The following is a 17376-nucleotide window of genomic DNA, read 5'->3' on the forward strand; positions in this document are numbered from 1 at the left end:
ATTGTATAGTAAGAAGACCAGGGTCCTTGTACTTAACGATTCCATTATGTTCAGATAGAGTTGGGAACTATTCAGTTAAAAAGGCGTCTTTTGGTATATTGGTCTTCCACCTAGTAGTGCACAACTTTTTTAGAAACTTAGCATGTTGTGGTAACTTTTTAATAGCGTCAAGAAAAGGTAGGTTAATCGTTAGATTTTTAAAAACTTCCGTAATCTCATCAAAGTTAGTATCTTTGTGTAACATGGCTAATCTCTGGGGAAATGGTGGGTTCTCTCTATATTTAGCATAAGGATCAATAGGAGTTTTAACCTTGGCCGTTTTCCTCTTGGGTTGAGGTTTAAGTGGTACCTCTATAGGAGTAGGATCATCAGTTACTACTTCGGTATCTAGTAAAATATCAGTTGTAAGGACCACTGGTGGGGTAACATCAGACATCGTTACGGCGTTATCAACCACTCTGCCAGAACGGAGAGTGGTGATGGCATATAGCTCACCTACAATGATATTTTCATTACTAAGATTATCAGTTACTTCAAAGGTTGTGTTTAGCATTTTAAGATTAGGTATGGCTTGACCTGGAAACACACCTTTTGGTGGGGCTTTCTCTTGGGTTAATTGTTAGATGGAATGATTAATGGATTGTAAAACTAGTTGGTTAGATTGATTCATGGATTGTATAAGTTGTTAGCTAACCTGTATGAAGGCATCGAGATGATCCGGTTGTGAAAGTGTAGTGGGCACAGGTGGTGTGTCTAGAACTATCTCACGTTGATTATTAACGGCTGGATTGCGATAGTTATTAGTAACCGGAACGATACCTTTATTAGCATTATAATTATTATAATTATTATTATAATTACCTTGTCCTTGTCCTTGTCTCGGTGGAGCTTGATTGTAATTTGGCGCTTGCCTAACATTTTGATTATTAAACCCTGGAGGTGTAACGTGATGATTATTTTTCTAACCGAAGTTGGGATGTTGTCTCCAAGGCGTGTTAGGTTCACTATTAATGGAATAAACATTGTCTAGTTGAGCGGATGGTTGTTCATAGACTAGAGGACAATAGGAGTCGGGATGCTCAAAGTTGTCATAGAAATTACATGGAAGAGTGTTGACGTTCATGACAGGAGTAGGTTGTTGTTGGACAGAAATGGCTTCTATCTTTTTAGTGAGAGATTCGATTAAAGCTTTAAGCTTAAGATCAGGTTTAACCTCAAACATACTGGCAGCCTTAACTGTGGAAGAAGAATTACTGGAGAGGGGGATGTCATTACCCCGCAGTTATTTTGATGTTTAGATTGATCTTCCAAAAACCTATAAGCCTCAAAGGCACCTTTACTAAGGAAACTATCCCCAGTCATTATGTCAAGAACATATTTATGGTGATGTAAAAGCCTTTTGAAAAAGGCACAAACAAGCGTGTCTTTCGCAAGGTTATGATGTGGACACTTAATGAGAAGATCAGTGAACCGATTCCAGGCCTCTGAAAAGGATTCATGAGGATTATGGTGGAAGAAATGAATCTTTTGAAGCATTTCATCTGTCTTTAGTGGTGGGTAAAACTGTTCCATGAATACGTGAACAAGTTTGGCCCATGAGTCCACAGAATTAGGCGCTTGGGCAGTTAACCAAGATGCCGCCTTATCAACGAGGGTGAAAGGAAACACCCTCAATTTAATTTGCTCCGAACCAACAGTATTATGATCAAATATGGTAAGAACTTGTTATATCCTACACATATGCTGATAAGGCTTCTCATGGTCAAACCCATGAAAAACTGGTAACAAATTAAATATATTTGGGGGGATTCAAAAATCCCCTACTGGGTCTGCAAGAATGATGCAAGACTTAGGGCTATCATTAAGGGCTTCATAAAAATCAGAGAGAGGAGTCTCTATTTTGTCGGCCATTGGTGCAGGTGTAGTGTGTGGTATTCTAGATAGGTGTGTACATTGACGTTTGCGATAAATAACAGAACATGGTTTACTAGTATTGGACCTTAATCTCATACAAGGCTATGGCCAATAAAAAACAAACCACTAATAGTAGTCAAATAACCCTGATATGTTAGAATTTATCCTCTAATAGAAAAGGCGAGGAGTGGAAGCAGGAGTACCTGAATGTCTCCTTGCTACGCGTTTGAATAACGTCTTGTATACGCGATCACAGTGTATTCACAAAGATAGAAACACTGAATAACTTAAAAAAAATTAGTTGGAAACTAACCTGTGAAAATCGGGCAAATTCATAAGTGGGCGCGACGCGCTTGGAATTAGGCGTAGAAGGGCGCGGGCGCGCTTTTGCCTAAACCAATGAAAATACTTGTAGTGAAAGAAGGCTTGATTGAACTTTGCAAATCATAAAGAACTTGAATGACATGAAGAACTTGATTAAAACTTGAAATGAAAACTTGAAGAAAACAATGGAAAATGCAAATAAAGTTTATAAAAGACTTTTAATTAAATGACTTAATGAAAATTTAGGTTACACTACTTGATAAAGTAGGAATTATCCTTTACTCATACTTAACTAATTAAACTTAAACAGAAGTAAAGAATAATAATTTTACTCTAAACTATCAAAGTTATCTACTCACTTGAATCATGCAATAAATGGAGTAGAGAATTCGTTCCACTCATAGTCCTTTAAATGTAAGTTTCCGCTAGTTTAATCGATACTAACAAAACAGTTGAGAGTAATGAATTGAAATTATACTACTATGACAGTTGAACTTAAAGAGATGTTTGACTTATACTATGATAAATGAATATTAAAATATGAATATGGAGAAGGGATTAGGGAGGTTTGAATCCATTTGATGTATTCCTAATATGCTAGTGTACATTATTGTAGTCCTAATCAAATAAGATTAAGTGTTGATCCCTAATTACTCATGACAATCTCTGCCAACTAATAATTAGCATGTGAGAAAGTCCAACCCATTCTCATGGCGAATCAACTATCCTTCTAGAGTGAACTCTTAACAAGCAATAATTCTAACTAACATGTCAAGTCTTCATCAAACTTCATCAAACCCCTCTAATGGAGGTTTAACTAGATGTCATTAGATTATCATAAACATATATATAAGAAGGAGACATAATGAAGAACAATAATGAACTTTTATTAATCTAATGAATTCTGAAGAACAATAATTAACTAAGGTTTAATCTAATAAATAAGTATAAATCCTAACTATCCACCTCTAATTAATTATATCTATCTAAGTCTAAGTATATCCAAAGTTATGCCTTAGTCCTCTTTATATAAGAGAGGCTAGGTATACATTTTCGTGCATGGGCTTTGGAGCCTTGTTTTGGGTCCTTAAATCATGCCCAAAACCTAATTATATATGTCCAAAAAGGGTTTCTCTGCTGAAAATGATTGCAATAGTCTTTTTATCCACTTTTGCTAATCTGATTGGGTCAAGGACTAAACCATTATAAAGCTCTTTTTGAGCCGGTTGTTTTGACATATAATAGGCCTACTTCCGAGGTTTAAGTCCAAAGATATGGCCTACAGAAGTTCTGTTGACTTTTCTGCTCTATTTCTATCCGCGTTGACTTTGATTTTTCAACTTTTACCGGGCTTTAAAAAGGTTTTTTCTCCTTGAATCTTGGCCTTTAATTATAGAATTTCTTAGCAACCAACCTTTGCTCTTTTATCTCGCAAAAGTGATATGTTTCTTCACATATTTGACTCCAATGCCTGAAATACATAAACGCACGTAAACAGTTCTAACTCATATTTATTATACACATAATTGGTCTGAATATAATGATATTAAGGGGTTAAAACTACAGTTTTGGGCTCTTATCACTACTCCTAACAAACCAATTGGTTTGGGCCCTAAAACATTGGATAACTAATTCTCTACATCTCTTTGGTTTATATAGGACACTATTTACATTTATGCCCTCCCTTCTAGAAACAACCTTGTGGGCTTTTGACCTAAGCCCATACAATATAAGTCTTGATTTTGGCTTTAGGTCCCTGAGTTCGTAGCTTTCATCCTTGAGTCTTTTACTTTGATAGTTGACTTGACTTTTGACTTTTACTTTCCGGCACTTTTGCTCCTAAGCTGGAATCTTCCCTAGCAGCGAAAATAACCATCCTTTTTGTGCTAAAATGCACATATTAGGAATATGCGTCCTAAATGGTCTGTATCCTACAAACGGTAGCAAAAGCTATAAGTTGTCTGTTCATGAAGCATAAGAAGGGCATATTCAAAGCATTGTAAAGGTAATAAAATGCACATTTAGGGACTGATCACATAGCCAAAAATTCATACCTGTTACAAATTTTACCGCTAGTCGCCCCGCTGAACCTTTCATCAACCTTTCACTTTTACCAACAATTCCTTACCTATCTATTAATTCCAAATAAAATAAACCCCCCTAAATGATGAGTAAGAGAAATAGGATGAAATGTGGAAAAATAAAGAGAAAGACTTGTTCCAAATAAAAATCAGTTACTTGCTTTAGAAAGAAAAAGAAAAAGAAAATAAGAATAGAATTATGTTTCCCAAAATAATCAAAGTTAGAACTCCGCAAAATAAAATCAAAAGGAGTTCAAAAGCTGAAAAGTGCAAAGTATGGACACTCATTTAGAAGCAAGAAAAGAAAACAAGGATTTCTCTAGTGTAAATATCTCAAAAACCTTATTTTCTTATACTTGTAATTTTTGATTTTCCATTCCTATTTTCTTTTACACCACCACCTAAGCCCCATAATACCTAATAAAGAACTATAGCTCAATTAGGAGTAGGTGACAAGATAAATAAATTAGATGTGAAAATAGTAGTTCTAACATGCTAAAATTATTCAATCAATCAATAATAATACTCTCTAAGACATGTGGATATATGGGAGTAGTCATGTTCTCCACTCTTGCTTGCACGTACTTATAACGAATTTAGACTAATTAAACTAATCACTAATGAGAGAGCAATTTATAATATGAAAACAGTAAATTTAAGATGCTAAACAGTGATTTTTAAGATGATAAAAGAGATTAGAGAGGGGTAATCCACCAGACAATTTGATTGGCTATTAGTTTAGTCATCGAATCGCTTGTTGATTTTTAGTGAATACCAAGTCATCTCTGATCATGGTTTCACTAGCATGAGAGTTTAGCTCCACCAGAAATCTTTTTGATGGTGGCTCTAAACTCTAGTTCATCATTATGAGGTTTATCTCTAAACAAACATAACAATGAACTTGAAACTCTATTATAAACAACACTATTCTAACAAGCAATCATCCTCACATGGCTTCATTGACCCCCTCTAATGGAGGTTTTAGCCTTGTGTCATTGGATTAATTAAACTAAAACAATAATAAGAAGACATTATAAAGTAAAGAAGAATTGAATAAATAAGCTTTTATTGAAAGGTTTCTAATGGAGGTGGACGCTACAAGAATAAACCCTAATTACTTAACTCTAAACTAAACTAAACTACTCTACACTAAAAAAAGGGGTGCTGGAAAAGGAGTATTAAGTTTAGCATTAACCCTATTTATATAAGAGAGAGTTAGGGTTACATTTGCCTGCATGGGCCAAAAAGGGGGACTTTGGGCCTCTAATGTGAGCCCAAAGTCCATTAGGTTAAGTCTAAAGAGGCCACAACTGTTGGAAATTATTTTATTGCTCTTTTCATCCACTTTTACAACTTTGATTGGGGAAAGGCAGGGTCCATTGGAAAAATTATTTCGAGCTGGTTGTTTTGACATAAAGTAGACCCAATTCCGAGGCCCGTGTCCAAACATACACCCATTTGAAGTTTTATTAACTTTTATATTCTTTTTCTACCCGAATTGACTTTGACTGGGCTTGAAAAAGGATTTTCTTCATAATTCTTGGGCTTTAAATGTAGAACTTCCTCGGCAATCATCTTGACTCGTTTTCCATGCAAAATGACATGTTTAAGCACATAAACAGCTTCAAGACCTGAAATACACAAAAACACGTAAACAATACTAACTCTTATTTATTATAAACATAATTGGAATAAATGTAATATTATTAAGGGGTTTAAACTACACTTTTGGGTGCTTATCAATAGGATGGTATGATAATACGTAGTATACGTGATTAATCGACCTCGGCTCCTCTGATTATCATTGAGATGTGAGGAAAAGTGTGCCACTGCACACTACAATTAGCGAAACCTGAGTGGAAAAATTATGAGTGAATTTATGTTTCTACCCATACCTGTGACAACATATTTAGGGACGCTCTCCAAAGGATCCAGAAACGGCCCTGCTTGTACAGTTTGATGTAAAGTTCACTGCATACATGATCATATGTAGATGTTTTAATTATTGTGTGTATATTAACTTGAGTTCCAAAAGAATAAATCCTCATTCCCCGCTAGTGAGATGTATATATATCTGAGATTAATTAAGGGAACAAGCCTTTAATACTGAGTTGTTGTAGTATAAGTGAAGTTTATGAGTATCTTATCTGGAAAACTCTTAAGAGGCTATAACTTATCCACTAGGGAATTCCTAGTGGTTTAAGCTTTGTTGCATACGGTCAATGCAATTACACTCTCGAAATGAGAATTAATTTAGGACTATACACTTTTGGCCACTAATATGTTTTAATGTTTCTTCTTTGCTTGAGGACAAACAAAGTACTGTTTGGGGATGGTGTGATAAGCACCCAAAACTGCAATATAAAACCCTGTAGAGACATAGCATTTAGATTAATTATATGTTTAATAATCATGAATTAATTGTATTTTCATGCTTTTACAGGTTTGAGCAATCAACGTACAAATGAGGATAAAACCAATATTTAAGAACAGAATAATGTGTATACATGAAGCTTTCCTATTTAGCCCACATGAAGCTCAATGAAGTCTGACTAAAGCCCAGGGAATCAAACAGGGTAGTTCCAAGTCAGAATAAGATCAATATGCCAAAAGCATCGTATCAAACTTCCGAAGCCCATATCATCTTAACCTAGACTCCAATGGTGGCAAGTGAACAATCAGAATGATTAGTGCGATGAGCTCTACATATAGGTGAGACTTTGTAAAAAGTCAACTTTTGGACCTGTGAAGTAGATCTAGTAATGAGTATCTCAAAGTTGTTGATATGGTTCACCATAAATTGTTTAGAGCTTGAATGATTGGGTGTGTTGGAAGAAAAGAAAGTAGTTTTCTTTAGTTTAGGACTTGTATTGGTTAACTCTAGTTGTATTGAACAAACTTGAAAAAGTATAAGTTGTTTAAGTGATTGAAAGAACACAAACTTGAAGGAAAAAGATTGAAATGATTGAAAGAAAGAACAACAAATAAGAAATGATTGATTGATTGAAGAACATAAACTAAATAACAAGATTGAAAATAAAGAACAAAACGTAAATGACTTGAATGAAAATGACTAGAAAATAAATCCTACATGACACTAGAATAAGTGTAGGTACTTTCTCTCTCCCTAACTTTTGGTTCTTATACCCCTACTTTTTACAAAAGACTGATTTACCCTTCCCCATTACATTTGAAACACCTCACCATTTGCTTTATGTTTTTGCTTTTTGCTTTTTGATTTCTTCTTGATCAAGATAGGTTTTAGGGACAACCTTCTTTTATGTTAAGGACATCTTCTGAGTTAAGGACTTGACTTTTAGCTCTTTGGTTCTGAGTCCTTGACCTTTGACCTTTGACTTTGACTTTTTTAGCACTTTTTCATAGCAGCTTCAAGTCTTCATAATAAGCATAATTAAGGCTTCTTTTGGGGCTAAGATGTAGCTTTTATGATAAGTGGTATGAATTGCTCTATAACCTGAAAAAGGCAATAAAAGTTATGAGTTATCTTTTTATTATGCAAAAGAAGGGCTGTAATGCAGTAATATAAGGGTAATAAAATGCACATTTGGGAGCTGATCACCACCCCCAAATAGTATCTTGCTTGTCTTCAAGCAAGGATGAGAGAAAAACTAAGATCACAAATGAGTGATTTATTAGAAATTATACTAATCTTATTTCGCGGAGTGTGATTGCATTAACCATATGCAACAAGGCCTTAAACCATTAGAAATTCCCTAGCGGATGAGCTTTAAGCTTCGTGAGAGTTTTCCAGTGAAGGTACTCATAAACTTCTTCTATTTAGTACAGAGGGTCTTGTTTTCATATTTATTCTCAGAAGTCTATTCATCTCATTAGTGGGGAATAAGGACAAGCTCCTTTGAACTTAGAATAACATATGTATAGTAATTTAATCATCTAAAAAAAATGTTCAAAACATGAACAATGAAATGCAAAAGCAGAGTCGTTTATGAGACTTTTGGAGAGCGTCCTTAAGGTGGGTTCTCATAGGGGTGTGTTGCAATCACAACTCTCTGATAGATTCACTCAAGTTTCGTTCTCTCAAGTGCAGCGAGCACTTATATTCCTCACATACTCAAATGACGTCCAAAGAAACTGGGGTCGATTGATCACGCTTACCACTTACTATAACACCATCCTATTCTTATTTGAGCTATAAGTATTTTATTAAGAGTTACGGGGCCAGGGTGATGGCTTAGAATGAAAAAAGGAAGGGAAAATAAAAATATGATAAGTTGAGAAATTGGGTCTTCAAGATACTTGTAACTAAAGAAGAACCTTGTTTCGTTCTGTGCTTCTGAATTGTAATTTTTTAACCCTTTGGCTTTGGGACTCCATATGATTTTGAATTTTGGGAGTTCTAACTTTGCTTTTGTTTCTTTTTGTTTTTGATATCGTTTCCTTTTTTATTTTGAACTTTTGGGAGATTCGATTTTTGACTCCTTTGATCTTTTTAGAGTTTTGGTTTTTTTTATGGGACTTTCTTTTCTTCTCTTTCTTTTTTTTTTCGAAGCAACTAACTGATTTGTTTTTGTACAAGGTCTTCTCTTCTCTTTTTCTAATATCCATCCAATTCTCAACATGTCAGCTGGGTAAACTTTTTATTATATGTTGTAACGGGTTAGGAATTTATGCTGAAGAATAAAAAGGCTTTTAGAAATTGGTGAAGGCTCAAGAGGGGTAACAAGAAAAAAAACCTATCTTTTTGAGTTTTTAACATTTATTTGGCTATATCTATCCAAAAATGACCCAAATTCTCTCTTAGGATATGACATGGTGATCAAGCAAGTGGACGTGTGGTTTTTCTATCCGGACTTCCTTTGTGTCATCACTCAATAATCATTTAGATGAGGCTTTCGGCTAGATTCTCACAAGATATGGATCTTAATTGTTCTAACCTTGGTCTCGGAAACTCACTGCTATATACAATCAAATATTTATGCATACCATTCATGAAAAAAATGCAAAAACTATTGTACGTATATTAGTCTAAGTTTGAAGAACAAATCCTGACAAGAGGATATCTCTAACCATATAGAGGTTTTGACAAGAAGGTAAAATTATACATGAATCCAGTATCATTTTGGTTACTCTGGGGCGTATAACTTTCATTTTTATATCCTTTAGTTTTGAAAACTATGGAAAGATGTTTTAAGATACTCATACTCAAAAGTTTTGATGCTAATTTTTGAAAAACAAACCATAACAGGAAATCTTAGGCAACTTTTGTGTCGATTCTATTGCGAACCCAAATCTAAACAGACAGAGCATCTACACGAGTTGGGGGATTTACTATGCAAGACATGAAATATCCTGACCTATGGGAATAGCGCGGTGGTATAGGTGACTAGTAAGAAAAAATGATCTCAAACCGCCCCTAGATTGCGTTGTTCTAGGGGTTGGTCTGTGTAGAATCCATTGCCTATTTTGTTTTTGGAAACTCACATAACTATTGATGTATCGAGAATCTAGCATTAAAGAATAGAGAAAACAATTGTTTTTGAAAAAGAAACGTAAAATAAAGAAAAGAAAAATTGTATGCTCGCTCCACATGTTCACACTTACTCAAAGGACGAGTAAAAAGTGTTTTACAAAGAATATGCGAGATATACGTTGACTAAGGCTCCGGCACTTACAACCACACACTCCAAGTGGAGTGGTCCGGTTACCTAGGTTATTGATGTATTCCCTTTAAAGCAAAAGATGGAATGGGATGGGAAAGGAATACATTATGAAAAAGATGATTTAATCCTCGTAGATAGGATGATCATGAAAGAGTTTCTAGCGCTCCAGCTTCGTTCACGTCACTTGTTTCTTCAAAGGTTGTGTTTGTTGTTTAAGGTTTGGAATATCTTGACTTGGAAACACACCTTTCTAAGTTTTGCCTTGGGCTAACAAGTTCAGAGATTGTTGCATGGATGCTTGGATTTGGGTTTGTTATTGCATGATGATAAATGTAAAAACACCTATTAGATTTCTCTAACTTATCCTTACGTTACCAATTATTTATTTCCTACTGTCACATATATATATTCATGTAATATATAGAGAACGGAATCATTCAACTCTTAACTCTCTAGACTTAAATGAATTCAACTAATCAAACACAAGGAAAAAGTGGTGAGAGCAATATTTATGGATGTGAATTTTTACTACAAAACTAAATATATGAATTTAACTTATACTAATTTAACTAAAGCAATTGAGTATGACTTGAATAAAATATGGAGAAGAATAGAGAGAGATTGAAATCCATTTTTTAATTTCTTAACATGCAATCATATATTTGTATAGAAAACCCTAGTATAGATATTCTCACACAAGGTTAAAATATAAAGACTTGACCTTTAATGGTCCCTAATTACTTTATACTATCTCTAGTTATAAACTAATTAGCATGAGCGAAAGCTTGTTCCCATTCTCATGGCAAACTTACTATTATCTAGTTTAGGTTAAACTCTTCTTATCTCTAAGTCAAGAAAAACCTAAACTTGAAACCCTAAACAACAAATCTATACTAACAAATCAAGTCTTCTCAAAGCTTCATTCAAACTCCCTTTAATGGGAGTTTAGCTTTGATTCATGGGACTATTATAAATAAAAGAATGAGAAGAAGACATAATAGAAAGAGAAGTAATTGAATTGAATAATAATAATAACTTGAAAGTATTTTAATCGAGATTTAATGGAGGCTATAATTATAAACCCTAATTACTTAAACTATATTAAACTAAAGAAAAGGGAGAGAGACAGCTAAATTATTCTAACTAAGAGAGAGAGAGAGAGAGAGAGAGAGAGAGAGAGAGAGAGAGAGAGAGAGAGAGAGAGAGAGAGTTTTGTTTAGCCTTAACCTTTTTTATATAGGAGAGGGTTAGGTTTACAATTTCGTGCATGGGCATTGGAGCAGCGTTTTGGGCCACTAAATCAAGCCCAAAACCTAATTACTTAAGTCTAAAAAGAATTTCTTTGTGAAAATTTACTGCAACATCCTTTTTGTCTACTTTTTCTATTCTGATTGGGTCAAGGTTTAGTGCATTAGAAAGCTCTTTCCAAGTCAGTTGTTTTGACATGTAATAAGCTAAATTCCAAAGTCTGAGTCTAAAGATAAGGCTTGCGGAAGTTTCATTGACTTTTCTGCTCTTTTTCTACCCGCATTGACTTTGACTTTTCAGCTTTGACTAGGCTTTAAAAATGTTTTTTCTCCTTGAAAATTGGGCTTTAATCATATAATTTCTCTAGCAAGTAATTTGACTCCTTTCTCTTGCAAAAGTGACGTATTTCTTCACATAATTGATTCTAAGACTTGAAATACAAAAAAACACGTAAATATTACTAACTCTTATTTATTATAAACATAATTGGCATAAATATAATTCTAATAAGGGATTGAAACTACAGTTTTGGGCTCTTATCAAATCACCCCCAAACAGCATTTTGCTTGTCCTCATGCAAATATTTGAAATTAAAATAAGTAACAAAAAATGTATTCCTAACTACTCTCGTTTTGCTGAGTGCGATTGCATTGACCATATGCAATAAGGCCTTAAACCACTAAGAATATTCTAGAGGACGAGTTATAGCCTCGTGAGAGTTTCTAGAGAAGGTACTCACAAATTTCATTTATACTACAACAACTAGGAAATAAAAGTAATTGTCCCCTAATTTATCTCAGATATTTATACATCTAACTAGCATTTAAACAAGGATCATCAATCTAATTCCAAAATTAATAAATGCATAATAATCAAATCATCTTAAGATAAACAACTATACAATGAACTATGCTATGAAATGCAGTGGCAGGTCTCTTTCTGAAACTTTTGGGTTGCGTGCCTAAGTAGGTTATCAAGGAATATGTCAAGACACATAACACTATGGTTTTTCCACTCAAGTTTGCTAACTCCAGTGTGCAGTGGGCACACGTTTTCTCACAATCTCAATGACAATCCAAGGAAGTAAAGGTCGATCAAACACATATACCACTTACTATCACACCAAACTACTCCCAATTGAGCTAGAAGTCTTTATTAGGTGATACGGGGCATAGGTATTGGTTAAAGAATTAAGGAAATGGATATTCAAAGAGTCAAATCTTAGTAAATAGGGTCTTCATATTATGTAACAAGAGAAAATCTCGTTCTTACTTCGCATATACACTTTGTTTCCATCCTTAGCCTTTTTATTTTGGCTTTTGACTCCTTTTCATTCTATTTTTGGAGTTTTAACTTTTTATTTTAATTCTATTATTTTTTCTTTTCTTTAGATGGAAACTTTCTTTTCTTTTTCTTTTGAAGCAACTAACTAATTTTTGTTTACACAGTTTTTCTATTATCTTTTCTTTACTTATCCTATTTCTCAGACTTATCCAGATAGGTAGGATGATTTTATTTTATATTTTGTTTTATTGGGTAAAGGATTTGTGGTTTGTGGAAAGGCTAATGAAAGGCTCAGTGGGGTGACTAGTGCATAATAAACTTCATATAGGTGTGAATTTTTGGCTATATCAATCCAAAGAGGGCCTAAATTCTCACTTAGGATATGATATGGTGATCAAGCAAGTGGATGTGTGATTTCTCTACTCGGAATTGACTTCTCCCTTGTGTCATCACTAGATATTAATTAATATGGGCTTTTTGGCTTGATGCTCACAAGATATGTATTAAGTACTCTAACTTAAATATCAGAAAAATATGGCAAAGTACAATCATAGATGCTCATGCAAGATGTTCATGAAAAGATGCAATGACTATTACCTATAAATTAATCTAAGTTTCAAAAATAAAATCCTAATTCAAGTACTACGTAAGATTTCTAGACTAATATCATCATGGAGAAGGTAACAATACCATTATCACTAAGTGCATAACATAAACAATATTTTTAATATATATATTTTTTAAATTTTTATAAGACAAATAATATGTAATATAAAACCTAATATGTGCTTAAATATTTACAACGTGTTTCTATACCACCCCCAAACAGAATCATGCTTTGTCCCCAAAGTATGGAATGAAAATAAAGGATAGAGAGTACCATAGAAACGTGCTTGTAAATGAGAGCACCCGAAAAAGAAGGTTAATTTATACTAATATAAAGAAATAAAAATAGATGCAACTCCTATATGAGTTCAACCCGTTATGGGGAAAACATGAAATAATAAATAGTGCTTGGGACATAAGCGGACTCTAACGTAAATAAAATAATACCATACATTCACAAATCAAGCATGCGCCTATCGTGGCTCCTATCGGATTAACTTCTGAAATTCCGTGAAATAGTGAATTAATTAAGGTACCTAATTAAATTATGAATCCAAATAAAATCAACAAGGCCTATGGATTCTATATTTCGATATTTATACATGCAATTTTAATACATGAATGTACAATGTGCTAAAATTAGATATACCACCCCCAAACAATTTGGGAGAAGGGGTTCATGAAATAATTTAATAGCACAATTAAATGATGTAACTAAATAATTTTTATTATTTTAACATTTTATAAAGAAAAGTGCGTAATTTACTTCCTAAAAGTGCCTAAGTTTCGCAAATGTTTCTATCCCACCCCCAAACAATCGAAAGCTTTGTCCTCAAAGTGTAGAAAGATAAGGAAAGAATTTACTATTGAAATGTGGCAAAAATTGGTAGTACATGTAACAGAAATATTATAAAGAAGATATGATAACACGAAACACAATTAAACAGTTACGTACTAACTAACATGGACTCTAATAGAGTAAACATGACAGGCAAAGGGTGGTAAAAAGATTTGAAATGAAATACCAAAATACACCACCCCCAAACAAAATTAGAAAACTCTTTTTAAGTTTGAAAAATTTTGTGGCCTATACTCCAGAAAGGTGGTATCTTACAAAAACTTGGGTCTTTTAAAGTCAGATTCCCAAGACTTACTAATACATATATACATGTCGCTTACGATATATTAACAACTGAAAAAATTGGGGGTATTTCTATAAATAACTATCACAGAAAGCACCCCCAAATAGGATCAAGCACCAAGATGTTGTACGACACAACTTATTGGAATGGGAGTGAAGCCTGATAGACCTAGAACATAACCGAGCATGCACCTTCTTCTTCTTCTTTAAACGAAAGGGTGTCCAAGTGAATGATCATGAGAAAATGGATGGTTATGGAAAATACGTGGGATATGGATAAGTTTTAGAATGAAGGAGTGGAAAAAATGAAAAAGTGTAAGGTGGCTTGTCCTTAAGTTTTACTTCTTCACCAGATGGGTCTATAAAGTCATGAAGCACAGGGGAAACAAGAAAGTTTAGTACAAACTGAAGGTCTCTTTGAAAATATGGAGGGAAGGGAATCGAGGTGGTGGTAAATGTCTGGTATTTATTATGGATTACCTCAGGTGGATGATGGTAGGGTGGTGCTCTAGGTAGTTCTTGAGAAGGTGGAAAGTGGGGAATAGTGGTGATGGAAGGTGAATGAGTGACATGAGGATGTGAGGTGGGTGAATGGTGCTGAACTAGTATTCTCAGTTCTAGATTATCAGAGCCTTGAGATATCCAAGACATTCCTCAATAGGTGGGTCAGAAGAATCAGTAGGATAGAGGTTGAAAAATTCTTCTTCCATCATGGCGTCGAGAAATGAATGGATGTCAATAGGAGGGGACTCGTGAGGTGGCGAAGAAGGGTTGAAAAAGAGTCGAAGGAAATCTCCCTTGATTTTATCTATGTCTAGGGAGTCGAAATTATGATCTTTGTCTTCTTCCATAAGAGAGGTATCTACTAGTGTGGGGACGAAAGCATCAGCCACACTAATATGAGATACAAAACTCTCAATGGACTTCACTTGTCCTTTTACAATCAAACCTAGTTATCCCTGGTTTTGTCTAAACATGTTAACTTTTATAGAAAAATTTCTAAAAGAAAGAGTCATTTAGCCATCCCGACAATTGATTTGGGCATTGGCGGTTGCCAAGAAAAGACGCCCTAAGATGATGAGAATGGAATCATGAGCAACTTTTGTGTCGAGAATAATGAAGTCGGCTGGATAGTAAAAGTCTTGAACTTTAACGAGAATGTTTTCAACTACGCCCTTGGGGTACTTGATAAATCGTAAAAACAATACTAGATTTCACTAACTTCTTCTTACATTATCAATTATTTATTTTCTACTATCACATGTATATTCATGCAATATATAGAGTACGGAATCATTCCACTCTTAACTTTCTAGACTTAAACGAATTCAACTAATCAAACACAAGGAAATAATGGTGAGAGCAATATTTATACTATCTAATTATACAACGAAACTAAGTATATGAATTTAACTTATACAAATCTAATTAAGGTAATTTAATATGACTTGAATAAAATATGGAGAAGAATAGAAAGAGATTGAAATCCACTTTTTAATTTCTTAACATGCTATCATAGATTTATATAGAAAACCGTAGTCTAGATATTCTCACACAAGGTTAAATTATAAAGACTAGACCTTTAATGACCCCTAATTACTTTATACTATCTGTAGTCATAAACTAATTAGCATGTGAGAAAGCTTGTTCCCATTCTCATGGCAAACTCATTATTATCTAGTTTAGGTTAAACTCTTCTTATTTCTAAGTCAAGAAAAACCTAAACTTGAAACCCTAAACAAAAAATCTATACTAACAAATTAAGTCCTCTCAAAGCTTCATTCAAACTCCCTCTAATGGGAGTTTAGCTTTCATTCATGGGACTATCATGAACAAAATATTGAAAAGAAAAAATAATAGAAAGAGAAGCAATTGAATTGAATAATAATAATAACTTGAAAGTATTTTAATGGAGGTTTTATGGAGGCTACAATTATAAACACTAATTACTGAAACAATATTAAACTAAAGAAAGGGGAGAGAGGGAGAGAGATAGCCCTAATTTACAACTAAACTAAAGAGGGGAGTAACCAAGTTTTTTTTAACCTTAACCCTCTTTATATAGGAGAGGGTTAGGTTTACAATTTCGAATATGGGCTTTGGAGGTTTGTTTTGGGCCACTAAATCATGCCCAAAACCTAATTACTTATGTCTAAAAAGGGTTTCTCTGCGGGAATTTACTGCAATACCATTTTTATCTAAGTTTGTTTCTTTGATTGGGTCAAGGATTGGTCTACTAGAATGATCATTCTGAGCCGGTCGTTTTGACATATAATAGGCCCAATTCTGAGGTCTGAGTCCAAAGATATGGCCTGCGGAATTTCTATTGACTTTCCGGCTCTTTTTCCACCTGCGTTGACTTTGACTTTTCAGCTTTGACTAGTCTTCAAAAATGCTTTTTCTCCTTGAAACTTGGGCTTTAATCATATAATTTCTCTAGCAAGTAATTTGACTCCTTTTTCTTGCAAAAGTGATGTATTTCTTCACATAATTGATTCATAGACCTGAAATACACAAAAACACGTAAACATTACTAACTCTTATTTATTATAAACATAATTGGCCTAAATATAATACTATTAAGGGGTTGAAACTACAGTTTTGGGCTCTTATCAAACCACCGCCAAACAGTATTTTGCTTGTCCTCAAGCAAATATTTGAAATTAAAATAAGTGACCAAAAATGTATTCCTAACTACTCTCGTTTTATTGAGAAATAAAAGTAATTGTCCCCTAATTTATCTCATAAACTTCATTTATACTACAATGACTAAGAAATAAAAGTAATTGTCCCCTAATTTATCTCAGTTATCTATACATTTAACTTGCATTTAAACAAGGATCATCAGTCTAACTCCTAAATTAATACATGCATAATAATCAAAATATCTAAGATAAACAACCATACAATGAACTATGATATGAAATGTAGTGGCAGGTCTTTTTCTAAAACTTTTGGGTAAGCGTGCCTAAGAAGGTTCTCACAAGGAATGTGTCAAGACACATAACACTCTAATTTTCCTACCCAAGTTTGCTAACTCCAGTGTGCAGTGGGCACACATTTTCTCATAATCTCTATGACAATCCAAGGAAGCTGAGGTCGATCAAACACATCTACCACTTACTATCACACCAAC

Source organism: Coptis chinensis, chromosome 6, assembly GCF_015680905.1.
Source record: "Coptis chinensis isolate HL-2020 chromosome 6, ASM1568090v1, whole genome shotgun sequence".
Lineage (NCBI taxonomy): Eukaryota > Viridiplantae > Streptophyta > Magnoliopsida > Ranunculales > Ranunculaceae > Coptis > Coptis chinensis.